Source organism: Schistocerca piceifrons, chromosome 1 (assembly GCF_021461385.2).
Source record: "Schistocerca piceifrons isolate TAMUIC-IGC-003096 chromosome 1, iqSchPice1.1, whole genome shotgun sequence".
In the NCBI taxonomy this organism is placed as follows: Eukaryota; Metazoa; Arthropoda; class Insecta; order Orthoptera; family Acrididae; genus Schistocerca; species Schistocerca piceifrons.
In genome coordinates, this window is record NC_060138.1 from 479,515,929 (window position 1) to 479,530,717 (window position 14,789).

The 14,789-nt window shown below is 37.6% G+C and overlaps 1 non-coding gene across 1 annotated transcript; it reads left to right on the forward strand.

The window, feature by feature from the left end:
• Positions 1 to 1,828: 1,828 nt before the first annotated feature.
• Positions 1,829 to 1,901, forward strand: Trnaa-cgc. Its single transcript has one exon. It is a non-coding gene; the product is annotated as a tRNA-Ala (tRNA).
• The last annotated feature ends 12,888 nt before the right edge of the window (positions 1,902 to 14,789 follow it).

Here is a 14,789-nt window from a genome sequence, read left to right on the forward strand (position 1 = left end):
CTTTAGTAGCAGATGGCCGCAAGCATAAACAAACTAGAATTTTAAATACCAGAGGGGCAAGGAGCGGTGCGGGGAAAAATGGCCACCGCCTCCCTTCTGCAGGGCAGAAACCTCCGGCAGAACTGACTCAGAAGTCACAGCGATCGAAGATCTTAACAGAGCATGAATGATGTAGTTCAGGCCTGACCTCTAACGGCATTCAATGCAACCACAGTTCAAAACTTCCCCCACCTATTTCTCCCTGTTAAAAGTGCCTGTATTGTACCAACTTTTGAGCTCTAGCTAATGAAGATACGTATGTGTTCCTTGTTTATAAAATGCTAGATCCCATGTCTAAGTACTACATTGCATTACTGGCATATACCTTAAATAGACCTTTCAGCCGCTTACAGTTATCATGGCACCAGATCATTGAGCACACTGATAAGATGTTGTGTCCATACACTTTTCATTTTGCATACACATTCTTACGTACATTATCTTTCCAAATTGGGGTTCGCAGTACCAGTAACTGAAAATTGGTTACAGTTTTGATATTTATGTACAGAAAATAAAGCTATTTCAAATTATCTCTGATAAAATAGTTAATCTGGATTCAGTTCACTATGAAACAGCGCCTGTTAAGTAATTTCAAGTTTTCTCATTTTGACACAGAATTTGCATCTATTTTGCATTTATCACAAAATGTGAATTTTTCCGGTCCCTATTAATAAGTGATACCAATTTTATTTGTTTATAGGAATGACCTTTGAAAACTAATTGTGTCCAGAATGGTTGGCAATGACAAATGTTGGACAAGCAGCTGAACTTGGCAAGACTCGTCCAGAAGCTCTACTTATCAAGCCTGAAGGAAATATGATATTGTTAAAGTTACGACCCCTGTTTGCTTGGTTCTGTGTAGAACTTTAAGTGCTTTTTACTACCAACACGTCTCATTTAGATGGAATCTTTACAGCATGACCATTTTGTACATGAATTACATAGTTTTACGTTCTGTCTAGTTGTTTGTGGTACAGAAAGGTGGTGATAGATGTGTAAAAGTCGGTTTGTGTGAAAAGTCGTATTTAACTTTTTTATTTATTTAACTTTTTGATTTGTTTCAGCATTATCTGTTCATACTTTGATTTTTTGCACACACAGGATAATCATCCTGTATGTCATGAAGATGTAGCTGGAAGGCCTGACTTCTGCAAGAGGTACCAGCCAGAAGACAAGATGAACAGAACGTACTATTCTCACTGTTTGCATTTGTGCCGTCATTACTTTCTTACTACCAAATGATTTATCATACAAAAGTATGCCATAATACAACAATGAGTGACAATGTGGAAAAATGTTAAGATGTTCAGTTCTACATTTTTGAAACTTGTAATCATGTGAAAGTCATCAGGAAGTCAAGCAATATATCTATGCCGATGACATGTTGGTGGGAGCACAGATACTCATTCAAAGAGGTGAAAGGCAGATTAGTTAGATCACTGGAAGAGCTCTATAAGTTTGACCATCTGATGCCAAACCCCATAAAAATCAACGTATGTGTTTTTCTCCTAAGAAACAAACAAACCACAAATAAAATGGAGAGAACAAGATCATGGTCAATGCTAAGTACCAAAGCATCTTGGCATAAAACTAGATACAGAACTTAATCTTTTAAACAACACTACATGAAAATTAATTCCATCTGCTGAATGACCATCAGATGTCAGCATCCAGACTTAGATCAAGAAGAGCTTCTTGAGAAAAAGTTAGCCACCTACTTAATGGTAATGCAGAAACAAAATGGAACTTTGGTGCGATCAAGTAGCAGCTCCCTCTGGTGGGTTTACCGAGCGAGGTGGCGCAGTGGTTAGCACACTGGACTCGCATTCGGGAGGACGACGGTTCAATCCCGTCTCCCGCCATCCTGATTTAGGTTTTCCGTGATTTCCCTAAATCGTTTCAGGCGAATGCCGGGATGGTTCCTTTGAAAGGGCACGGCCGATTTCCTTCCCAATCCTTCCCTAACCCGAGCTTGTGCTCCGTCTCTAATGACCTCGTTGTCGACGGGACGTTAAACACTAACCACCACCACCACCCACCTCTGGTAGGTTCACCTTCCGTATCTCACTTGGAGTTCTCTTACCCATAACTGGCTGAGGAGAGGCGTTTCAAGAAACCAATCTAGTTAAATGTGGGTACCATACCTGAATGGAGAGAAAAATGGGACAGCAGACTATCACAGACTGAAGGACATATTCCATTCTGCCAGAATCTGAACACAACTTGTACCAATTAGGATCTTATAATATGTATCTTTGTAGCTACATCCTGGTAAATTGAACATTATATGTGTGTTTATTATTATTAACACATATTACAATTACTATTGGTATGTCATTATAATAATTTATATGTAGAGGTATCATCTTTGATGAACATGAAAAGTTAAAGTTGTGAAATTTAGCTGATTGAGAAGCTCAATAACATGTTTCTTACAGTTCAAATTTTCATCATTGTTTATTCCCAAAAAATTGTTCCATTCTATCCTATTCAGTGATTCATTTCAACTGCTACATTTGTCAATGGGATTTTTTAAAACTTTTTTTTTACAGAACAGAACATTCAGCATTTTTCCAGATTTCGGGCATTGTCCATTTGTGGAAAATTATGTAATAGTTCATTGAATAACATTACTGATGACTTCTTCTCTTGCTGACATTCTAATACTGTTGCCACTTCATAAAGAACTAATGCTACCTGAAGTACGTTATCAAGTAAAAGGTCATACACATACATACATCTACAGTTATTCTTCAAAAACCACTTCGTGGTGATTCACAAAGGGTACTTCATGTATCACTGTTACTTCACCCATTTCCTTTTCTAGTCATGAATTGTGCACAGTATGAGCTATTGATATGTGTACCATAAGAGCTTGAATCTCTTTAATTTTATCTTCTTGGTCCTTTTGTGTGATGTACAAAGGAGAATGCAATTTGTTGGTTGCCACTTCTACACGTATAAACTCTCACTCTTTTAATGGTAAACCAGACTGTCATACACAGTGTCTCTCTCACAGCATCTGCTAATGAAATTAGAATTTTTGTGACAGTGTCATACTTACTAAATGAACCCTTGACAAAATGCACTCCTTTTCTTTGATTGTTCTCCTTTCCCTCTATCAGTTGCATCTGGTAAGGGTACCAAGCTGAGGAGAAATACTCAAATTTTAGTTAGGAAACGGTTTTGCATGCTACCTTCTCTGTGAGTGTAGCTCACTTCCTATGAATTCTTCAAAGAAATCTCAGTCTGGTATTCATTTCTCTTGTTATTAGCTTCATATGGCATATGGTTGTTCCACTTCAAATCACTCTCTAGGTACACTCCAGAATGTTTAATGGTTATGGCTGTTTACAGTGAAAGATCAGCAATGAAGTGATAATGTAGTAATGAGGCTTTTTGCCAAATTACATGCAATATGTTACATTTGTTTGTATTGAGGCCCAACTGTCAAATATTGCACAAAATTTCTGTCCTTCACAGATCTTCCTGCATATCACTACAATTTTCCATTGCTTTGATTTCTCTACATATAATACTACAGTTGACAAACATCATGACTGTTCTGGCATAACCAAACGCGCCGGAATGAAGAGGAAGAATGCAAGACCAGAGAAGCCGGTGAGGAAACATCAGACAACAGTGTGCTGATTAGGACTGCGCCACCACAGACACGACACAAGCAAGATGTGAATTTAAGTGCCTTTCTTGCCAGCCTCAGCCGGACATTAGTGGATAGTATAGGCACAGTTGTAGACCAGTACTTGCAGATCAGTTATTAGTGATGTGTGTCAAACTTGCAGGAACTTTGCATACAGCAAAGGACTCTGAATTATGTTGCATGTTGCTCATCGCTTGCAACACCTTTGCACACTAAAGTTAAGTATTGTCAATCTGCTTTACAGAAATAAAACTACCAATGTTATTTGCTTGAATTGTTGTATAGCATTCCACGAATGCAGAATTCCTTAGGCACACTATACAAGACATGTGGGCAGGACCCAACAATCATGGAGCTTTTGATATTATCCACTAAGTCACTGATAGTTATGGTGAACAATAATGGTCCTATAAGATCTCCTTGTGGTATGCTCAAAGTTACTCTAACATTTGAAGATTTCTTTCCATTGAGAATGGCAAGCCATGTTCTATTTGCTACAAACTCTTCAGTACAGTTACAAAGCTGGTCTGATATTGTATACCCTTGTATTTTGCTTATTGGCAAGCAGTGTGGAACTGAATTGGATACTTTCCAAAAATCCAGGTACATGGAATCAAACTGGGCATCAATGTAAACTGCAGATGAAGATAGCAAGTTGGGTTTCACAAAATGAAGTGTTTGTAGAATCCACATTGATTTGTACAGAGAATTTTGGACTCCAGAAAGTACATGAGCATGAATGTGTTCTAGTGCTCTACAACAGATTTACACCAGCGGTATACACCTACAGCTATGTGCATCCTTTCAATGACCTTTCCTGAAAACGGTAATAACCTGCAAATTTTTTCCAGTCACTTAGAAGACTTCACTTCTCTTGTGATGATGAACAGACTAATGTTAGAAAAGATGTAAGTTCTTTCTGATACTCTGTGTAGAATCGAATAGATCGTATTGAGTCCAATTGCCTTTCATCTGTTGAGTGAGTTTCTTTGTTTTCCTACCCCAAGATTACCTACCTTTATATTTGTCCTTTTGAAATTGTGTGATGCATGAAAGGAGAAACAGAAGTACAATCTTTTTTGGTGAAACAGTTTGCAAAAATGAAATTTAGTATCTTGGCATCCTTTGCATCATCCTTCATTTCAGTGCCTGAATGGACACTGTGTGACTGGATAGATGGCTTTGATCTGTTAACTTGCTTAACATAAGACCAAATATTCTTATGATTTTATTGAGATTGATCAACAGAAATTTACTTTTGAAATACTCAACACTACATGCATTGCTCTTCTTCTGTGTTTTTGGCTTTGTTCCATTTTCATTTGCTGACAAGATTTTGGTTGCCTTTAAATCTGTGATGAAGTTCCCTCTGATTTTGGAGCAACTTATTTATTTAGTCCAAGAATCATTTTTAATACACTGTTTGTAACATGATATAGGACAATGGTAAACATAATAGATTTACGATACAGTAGTCAGTGTGACTAAATGGTCAGCACAATCAAAGTGCATAATAATATAAACTGACATACTACATTGCTTCTACATTTGATAGCACAAGTTAGTAAGTGAAAGTATGTGATAAACACAAAAAGTAAAGTATAGTGCGACATGACACAAGGCACAATTAATAGTTTTTGGGTAAGTGAAGTTTACTTATTATCATGTTTCAGAAATTCAGAGACAGAGTAGAAGGTGTGGTCAAGCCTGATGTTGGCAGGCATTTTAAGTAAGAAGACATATGATTAAATAACATATCCCCAGTTCGATACACGTCTCTTTTGTATAAGTTTGTGCTTACTACATTTATGCGTGGCTTTGGCTTCTGCCTAGTTTGATTTGCATGTATGTTAAGACAAGGGCAGTACTTTCAAACTTTTCAAATAAAGGTCTTTGAGAGTCCCTTTATTTATCCTTCATTATCACCCTGATTATCTTTTTTTGTTATTTAATTTTTCTTTTTTTTAAATCATAGAATTCTCTAAAATAATCATTCTATACATCATAAGTCACTGTATACTATGATGGTACATTGTCACCACTGATGAACAGATTGTATTTTGAGTGAGAACCCTTACAGCATACATTAGTGTAATCAGTTTTTTATTTAAATCAAACAATGGAAACTCCAGCTAGGAATATCAACAATGTAGAAAAAGACAGATTGCTACTTACTGTAAAGAAGACATGTCAAGTTGCAGACAGGCACAATTAAAAGACACTTAAATAAAGCTTTTGGCCCCAGCCTTCATCAGCAAAATAGACCCACACACACAAGCAAGCAGATGTCATGCACACATGATCACCAACTCCAACATCTCAGGCCAGAGTTTTATGCCAAAGATGACCCTTTGTGGGTAGGATTATTCTCTGAAATTAATGTTGCATATGCTGTCTTTTAGTCCCTTCTGATGCAGCCCCATCTACCAAAAGTTTAAATTGCCATATACAGTGACATATTGATTCATTGTACCTTGAAAATGGTGGGTCATTCACATGTCAAAATATTGGCTGTTGAGGATGTTACATGGCTGTATTCCTGTAAGTTATGGGAACTTTAAGTACATTAGGAGAAGCTAAAGTTTCACAGAGTCTTACAATTCTATAACCAATAGTAGTCAAGAGATCTGCATCCAATATTGTCACAGAATCATTTAAGCCTCCAGCTGGGTCCAAACCAGAGGACCACAATCTGTTCTGAGAATGATCCTGCAGGATCACATTCTGCTCTATGTGTCAGGCTAATTCCCTGCACCATTTCAATCAGCAACCTGTAGGAATTGAGGATAGCCTGTGAACTCAGACAGTAGCTTCCACTTGTGCTGACATAATCCACAATTTGCTCTTAGCAATAGCAGCATGCTATGTCCTCTGAATTATTTCATCAGTATGTGCTATTTCATGTATCAGATCAGTGTATTTCCTTCCAGTACTAGCTATGGCATAATTTTTTGGAAAATGAATAAGGAAAATATTCAAGCTTTATTCAGACTTCAAAAATGAACAATAAATATAATGACCATGAGTGGAAATATGGCTCAGTGCCTCAAACTTTTTAAAATACTGGGAATATTAACTGTACCTTGTGAACATATTTTTAGAGTGTTATATATGTTAAAAATACATTGATCACTATGTTAAAAACTGCTTAGTACATTATTGTAAGACCAGAAATTACTACAATTTGCATCTGGACAAAAAAAGGAAGAAGTCTGTTGTACAATGCAATCATATTATATAACAAATTACCACAGTGCATGAAATACATAGATTCTATCTACCCTTTCAAAATGAAACTGAAATTAACACTATAATGGAGTACGGTATATGAATTAATACATTTTTACCTATTATAAGAAGTACTGTTTATAATTTGTATATAGGAATAATAATTAGCTAAGACCATAAAAATGTTATTGGACTGAAAAAATTCATTGCCGATAACTGCACAAGAAATTAATTTAAAGCCATAAAAATTTCAATCTTTTACATGACGAAATCCATACAATTTAAATTGTTTCACTGATTAATCAAGCAATCAATAGCCACCAACAGATTCTCCTCCACATCCCTGATGATAGTAGTAGTAGTCGTAGTAGTAGTAGTAGCAGTAGCTTTACTCATCCGTAGATCTCTTTTTACGAGGATATAGGACATATCAAAGTATTTACAATTTTATGAATGTAATAGAGAGAAACATTCCACGTGGGAAAAATATATCTAAAAACACAGATGATGTGACTTACCGAACGAAAGTGCTGGCAGGTCGATAGACACACAAACAAACAAACACAAACATACACATGAAATTCAAGCTTTCGCAACAAACTGTTGCCTCATCAGGAAAGAGGGAAGGAGAGGGAAAGACGAAAGGATGTGGGTTTTAAGGGAGAGGGTAAGGAGTCATTCCAATCCCGGGAGCGGAAAGACTTACCTTAGGGGGAAAGAAGGGGTATACACTCGCACACACACACATATCCATCCGCACATACACAGACACAAGCAGACATTTGTAAAGGCAAAGAGTTTGGGCCTTGAGTAGCCGAAGAAAGAAGAAGTTGAATGCTGATGAGTATATTTTTTTGTGGTGCAAGATTGGTAATGGAAACTGTAAAATAAAGATCAATGGTAATTGTATGTTATATTACAGACAATAAAGATTGCCCTACCCGAGAACCATCCTTATCCATCCCGTGAGTTTTTTTTTTTTAAAAAAAAGACTAAAAGGCTTCAAGGCCACCATAATCTGCATGGTTGCCTCATACTACAGCAAGCATAAGCCACGTACTACCTCCAAAAACTGCTTGTACATCACATGTAAAGTTTAAATGGGGTCCACAAAAGACATTTGGACCTCCAATCAACTGTTGTTTATTGAACTGTCCAGCCAAATCAATGTCAATAGCTTTCAAGCTGCGATACACAGGAAAGCTGCGCCACCCGCGACATCGCCATGCACGTCGCCGAGGCATTGCTGTGGCACGTTAACACAAGGTAGTACGTGGCTTAGGCTTGCTGTAGTATGGGGCAACCATGCAGATTATGGTGGCCTTGAAGCCTTTCCAGATGGAAATATTTTAACATGGAAGACATGGAGTATAGCAGAGACAACAGGACTTTTGGCTAAGCAGCCTTATGGTACAGTTGTTCCTAGTATGCCATTTACCTTGAGTAGCCGAAGAAAGAAGAAGTTGAATGCTGATGAGTATATTTTTTTGTGGTGCAAACTCTTTGCCTTTACAAATGTCTGCTTGTGTCTGAGTATGTGCGGATGGATATGTGTGTGTGTGCGAGTGTATACCCCTTCTTTCCCCCTAAGGTAAGTCTTTCCGCTCCCAGGATTGGAATGACTCCTTACCCTCTCCCTTAAAACCCACATCCTTTTGTCTTTCCCTCTCCTTCCCTCTTTCCTGATGAGGCAACAGTTTGTTGCGAAAGCTTGAATTTCATGTGTATGTTTGTGTTTGTTTGTGTGTCTATCGACCTGCCAGCACTTTCGTTCGGTAAGTCACATCATCTGTGTTTTTAGATATATTTACAATTTTAGATCAATTTAAAATAAGCTAATTCATATACACATATATTTACAGACTTCTAGTTAGAGACAATCATTAGATTTACTCCTGGTATACATTTTTTTTTTAAATAATGTAATGCCACACTGTTCACTCATATCTCACTATCAGTCACTGCACACACTATTCACACATTGTTTCATAACACTATGCATAGCTTGGGGGTAAGTATTTCTGGAAAGAAAAAAAAGAAGGAAAAAAAAAAAAAAAACGTAAAGTGAAGATGTTATGTGGAACGTTGTATGTTCTATAATCATTATTATTATTATTTATTTGTATAACATTTTTTTATCAAATCCCTACCCTGTTTTATCTAAGTAATCCTTCAATGTATAAAATTTATTGCATAACAGGTACTTTTTAGCAGCCTTTTCAAATAAGTGTATTTTTTCAGTTTCTTTAATCTCTTTTGATAATTTATTGTACAGTTTTATTCCTTGGTAGAAAATGCTGTTGTGAGTTTTATGTTTATTTTTTCTTGGTAAATGTAAGTTGAGTCTCTCTCTTGTTGCATGGTCATGGACAGAGCTGTTTGTGCAGTAATTACCAATGTTATTTTTGATGTGTACAACTGACTGGTAAATGTATTCACATGGAGCACTTAAAATCCCCAGTGTTTTGAACAGATCTTTACAACGAGCTCTGTTAGTATTTTTGGTTATTATTATTATTATGGCTCTTTTCTGGAGTTTGAAAATTGTGTTCATATTTTGTGTATTATTTCCCCAAAAAAGAATGTCATAGCTAAGAATTGAGTGTACATTTGAACAATATGTAACTAAAAGACACTGCATGTTACACACTGATAGCATTCTAAGGGCGTAACATGCTGATGACATTCTGTTTGCAAGTACCTTTGTGTGTTCACACCACTTCAACTGAGAATCAATATTCATTTGTAGAAATTTTGCATTTGTTACACAGTCTATAGAGGTGCCATCTACATTTAATTTAACATTGTCATTTTTCCTCTTCTAACTGACATTCATGGCATTAGTTTTCTTTATGTTCAATGTCACTTTATTGCTTATTGACCAATTATAACTTCCTTGAGAGTTATATTTGCTTTCTCGGCAAGGAGTTCTCTTGTTTTCTCAGTGACTATAATATTGCTGTCATCAGCGAAGAGAATTTTTTCACCATGAGAAACACGACTCGGAAAATCGTTGATATATATCAGGAACAGTATTGGTCCTAATATGCTACCTTGTGGAACCCCTATATTAATGTATTTTTATTCTGATAAATATTTAACTGAAAGTTTAGATCTATTTGAATTATGTGTTATCTCTCCTCTTTGTACCCTATCGGCTAGGTATGATTGAAACTAGTCATTAGCTACCCCTCTTATTCCTAATGCTTCTGATTTATTTAATAGAATCTTTTGGTCAACTGTATCAGATGCCTTAGAAAAATCCAAAAGTATGCCTGTGGCACACTCATCTTCATCAAGAGCATCAAGTACAACTTTTGTGAATTCTACTATGGTTGACTCTGTATTTTGTCCACTTCGAAAACCAAACTTGATTCGCTTAAAAGATTGTCTTTATTCAGGTAATTCATTAATCTGTCCTTCATAATTGCTTCTGTTGAGTGGTGCTTAAGTAAATAAATTAGTGAAATCAAAGTGAAGTAGAAATTAGAATATAAATGAAAAACTTGGTTTAGTTTAGAGAGCTACTTACTGGCAAACAGCGGCCAGAACAGCAGAGCAGAAGAGACAATGACCATAAAGTCAGCAAGTTCCACATAAGCGGACGCTGTCGATTCAGCCGTCAGGGCATCGCCCGACCAGCTCACGTGTTTCTCAGTCATCACATGTGATCAAAGGCCTTCGCCTACATTCCAAGAGCCAATGACCGATGTTAAGAAGATTCTTCAAGAAGCTTTTCAACGTGACAGAAGAGGCAATGACCGTGAAGTCGTTCACCTCCAGTAAACTGAAGTGAATAAATACGCGGGAGGCAGTGGGCCCGAGAGAGGAAGATGAAGGGAGAAGAGAAGAGTATCAGTAGTTTTCAGTCAGTTTTGGTGCTGAAGACCGTCATGCAAGAAGAGACTGCATCATGCACAGACGCACCAAGTCTGCCATTGTAATGGAATAGCAAGCAGTAGCCTTGGCGCCAGAAGACAGAAGTTAAAAGGTATTTGAAGTCTGATTTTTACGCACCAAGGTGACTCGTGAGAACGGAAAGGAGACGGCCTCACATCAGCAGTCACCTGTGAGCTGGAATGAAGATCTGACAGCCGAAGACTGGCAAGCGGGAGTCCGTTGTTCGAGTCCGGGACACTGGCCTTCCCCCACTGCGCTGCTCCGCTGGCCGATGCACAACTCACGCGGCTGCTTAGAGAAGAGAAACACTGGGGCGCCACATCCAAGGTATCACCATCCAATGCATGACTTCACTCCCAATAATTAAACGGGCCACCTCGCGCTGCGTGTCTCCAGTCAGCAGGGCGAGACAGCGACACGAGATACACACCACTACGCGTAATCAGATGCCGCTGCCACTGCCGCAGCAGAAGGCTTCGCAAATGACACAGCTGCCGCTCTCCGAGCCAGTACAATCCAGTAAGAAAACTGTTGTACGAAACTTGCAATAAAAGTTATCTTATGTAAAAATGCTGTTTCATTCTACCTCATACCCGAGCCAAGGAAGAACCCACCCTGCCCACATGTTGTTAAGAGAGAAAAGTAATTAATTTAGTATTTTCACCCTGACATAATGCTTTAGAATCAAATGCCCTTTGCAGTAATGCTCATCCTGACAACTGACTAGCATCAAAAGAGAAAACTCAATTACATTTAGTAGCAGAAGTGCTACAATTAGTACCAGAAATGTTACACTTCTATTATTTTTGAGAATGCTGACAGCAGGGAAACGGGCTGGTAATTCTTCTGCATTATCTTTCTTAAGCAAAAGTACAACTCTTGCCTGTTTTAAATGATGTGAAGGAATCATTTATTATATTTGTTAAGGGCCTTGTATAGTCCCTATGCATTGTTTCAGTACACACATTGGTACTTCATCTAAGCCTACTGACTTTATTTTTTAGTTTTTTAACAGTTTTATTGACTTCATTCTCTGTGGTTGAAAGTAACATCATTGTATTTAGTGCGACATTATTTACAGGTGTTATATTTGTTTTGGGGAATTTTTGATGTAAATTCTTTGCTATACTTGAAAAATGCTTGTTTACATAGTTTTCTAAGTGTTGTGGTTCATTTATTACCTTATCCCCCTCCCTTAGCAGTATGTTATTCTGCATTTGTCTGCTTCTCCCTGTTTCCTTTTTTATAACATCCCACACTGCTTTGCTTTTATTCTCTGCATTATTTATTATTTTGTCATTAAATGACTTTCTTGCAGCAGTCAGCACCTTCCTACAGATCTTTTTGTATCTATGATAGAAATTTAGGAATTCTGAATCACTGTGAATCTTTTTCATGGAACTGAGGTGTTTAAGTGTTTGGGAGGACTTCTTAATACCTGCTGTTATCCATCTGTTTTTGTGAGATCTTGATACAGACATGCGTACTTTTGGAAATGCCTTTTCAAAGTTCAATTTAAACAATGTGGAGAATTTAGAGAATTTCATATTCACATTCGTTTCCTTATACAATTCATCCCAGCTTTATTTTTGTAGTTCTTTTGAAAAATCTTTTATTTTGGTTTCTGATAGATGTTGTTTGTAGGCTTTTAGTTTAGGGAATGATTTGATGCCTGATTTTACTGTTGTTATTTGACAGAGATGGTCTGATAGTCCGAGGTCTTTTACAGCTACATCACATTTTTTCCTGTCCATATTTGTGGCCACATGGTCAATTACTGATGCAGTCATCATAGTAACCCTTGTTGCACTATTGACCAATAGGGACATGCCAAAACTTTGAAGGATGTTTATGAAGATGCTGCTGGATTCATTTATGATATTAATGTTGATGCTAATGTCCCCACACAAAATTATGTTGACCTTTGTACCTGAGAATTTATCTAGAACTTCTGTTAATTTATTGAAAAAAGTGTCCACACTACCACTGGGAGATCTATATGCACACAAAATGATTAATTTCTTGGTGATATCAAGCCCTGTTAATTCAATAACTGATATTTCAAAGTGTTTGTCTTCACTTACTGTAGTGAGGACATGTCTTGATTTGAACTGTGATCCTTTTCTGATATAAATGCATGATCCTCCACCCCTTGAAGTAGATCTGCAGTAAGAGTTTGCCTTTTCATACAATGATAATACTACATGTTGGATTTCTGTGTCTCTACACCAGTGCTTAGTAATACAAACTACTGTGCAGTTCAAAGATTGGAGCTCAACTTATAATAGTTGTATTTTATTTTTTATTGATTGCATGTTTTGATGGAGGATTGTTAAGTCTGTGAAATGCCCCATGTTGCTCTTTCCAATGGTTTGTTTTTCTTTGTGACATCTGGTATATGTGATATTTGAAGTGTTAAAATCTGTTTTGTGAGTGATTGTTTCAGTATTTTTTAAACTGCTGGAGATACTCTTTAGTCAGGGGAACCTGTTGTCTGGATTTATCCTAAAAAAACCTACTTTTCTTACCTATAACAACAGGTGTTTGACCATGTGTGGCCCAAGATCCACCTCCTATACTTTCATGAATCAGCTGTACCAATCTTCCCTTCCCAGTTCTGTTTGGGTGTAGGTCATGCCTAGTGAAACCTCATCTGTTGATAGTCCGACGGGTGTCCAGAGAAACATGAGCAAAGTTGGTGTCCTCAGAGCCATCCCTAACCCCACATTGATTCACCTCACAGCTCCATCAAGGTGTGGTCGATCATGACGCCGGAACAGCTCAACAAAGTGTACATTGATGCCATGAGTCAGGGAAGCTATCTTGTCCAGGTCACCACCTATGTCATAAGCCCCATCCCTGTCCAAACTGTTTCCCGCCCCACCCACTATCACTACAAGGTCCTCTTTTGTAAAGTCCTTACATAAAGACACATGACTTAGCCCTGCATTTGGCTTGAAGATATTGGTAGCCTGGTATGCTGCCCCTAAACGTTCCTGTAACTGAGGGCTTACAGCTCACCCATGGCTACTACCTAGCAGCAGAACTTTCTTCTTCCTAAAACTTTGTACATTCCTAGGCTTCTTGGCTTTGGTTGAAGTGTGCTGCACATTTCCTGCTCCTCGTTCTACCTGAGGCTCTTCTCCACTTAACTCTGGCAGTGGTAGATACCTGTTTTTGGTGTTGATGATAAAACTGTTGGATCGCGTTGTCTTTCTTCCTATCCTCCTACCAGTTGCCAGTTCCCAACCACACTCCTCCCCCCTATCTCCCTTGATACTTATCAGTTCCTTCCTTGCTTCCTCCAACTGTGCCTGAAGGGCACAGATTTTCCTTTCCTGTTCCCCAATCAAAAAGTTCCTATTGCATACCCTGCAGTTCCAGGAAAGAGCCTCTTATCTTCTCCCAACATTCTCCCCACTGCATCCCCCCTCTCCTCCCCCACAGTGAAAATGTTTCCTACAAGATTGGCAACAAATGCCTGTACTTACTACCCTATAACAGCTCCCACATTTCTCACTCATGGTCAGTTTTGAAAGAATAATTAAGTTTAAAGAATGTTTTTAATTTGTCAAGGATGCGAGATTGGCAATACGTAAACAAAAAATGACACAAAAAAAATGACACAAAGGTCTTATGTGCAGTGGTTTTTGTTTTTGTACTGATTTAGAGATACAATGACAGAAGAATGAACTTGTAATTACTTTGCTTTTAGAGAATTTATGTTATCAGGCGTGTTTGGTCAGGTTTTTAAAACGTTTACAACTTGGAAAATTTAAGCCTAGATCATGTCTAACTAGTAAACAATACGAAATGTGTTAGTTAAATACGATTTAGAAACATTTAATTACACTTTTATTGTGACAGTAGACACTGATGAAACTAGTAGCTGTCTTTTTTAAACGAATTTTGCACTATCAAGAAAACTTGAATAGAATTTTTTGTGTTACTCCCTTGTGAT